We start from the raw sequence: 695 nt of genomic DNA, 5'->3' as shown, positions 1-695 counted from the left end.
TCACTTTTCTTTGGGGATTTGGCTGCTAGTAGGTTGTCTATGCTCCAGGGGGTCTGCATGTGCATATGATCTGCCCTAATTGGACTCAGGTAGTTAATAATAATAATGATAACAGTAATAGTCATAAAAGAGAACATAAATTTGGAAGGGAGATGAGTTTGGAGGCCCAGGGAGGAGGGGGATTGGAGACAGGTAGTGGCAGGTACATAAGATAAAATTGCCTTGTATAGTGCTCACTTTGGCAGCGCATATACTAAAAGTGGAATGCTACTGAGATTAACATGGCCCCTGTGTAAGGATGACACAAATTCACAAAGCTTTCCATCTTTTTTAATTTAATACTTTTTATTGAGCTTTTGTAATTTCATTCAAGAGTTCTTAATCAAATTTAGATCCCCTCCCCTATCCACGCATCCCCCATTCCTTCACCAAACCTCATGTATTCCGTCATACATGTTAAGTCCTATCCAATGAGGCATTTGTGCCCAGATGTCCGTAAATTTGTCCACTGGAGTCTAGTCAGCCCTTCTAGAAATTGTATGTAAGGCATACCCTATCTTACCAAGTGTTAATCAGTCTCCAATAGTTCTCAGTCTAGGGCTGCCCAGTACCCATTTTTCTCCTCCCCTCTGGGCCCTTGTTTAATTGAGTTGGCATGGGTCCTGTGCCTGATGCCACCATTACCACATGTTCAC

General features: G+C 42.3%; 1 non-coding gene across 1 annotated transcript; it reads left to right on the top strand.

The window, feature by feature from the left end:
* Positions 1–229: 229 nt before the first annotated feature.
* On the top strand, positions 230–331 carry LOC115070971. The gene has a single exon (XR_003850076.1). It is a non-coding gene; the product is annotated as a U6 spliceosomal RNA (small nuclear RNA).
* Positions 332–695: the final 364 nt, after the last annotated feature.

The sequence above is a fragment of the Nannospalax galili genome, unplaced genomic scaffold (assembly GCF_000622305.1).
Source record: "Nannospalax galili isolate Female #2095 unplaced genomic scaffold, S.galili_v1.0 scaffold1338, whole genome shotgun sequence".
In the NCBI taxonomy this organism is placed as follows: Eukaryota; Metazoa; Chordata; class Mammalia; order Rodentia; family Spalacidae; genus Nannospalax; species Nannospalax galili.
The sequence above is the reverse complement of the archived record's forward strand: the minus strand, read 5'-3'. Positions and strand labels throughout refer to the sequence as shown.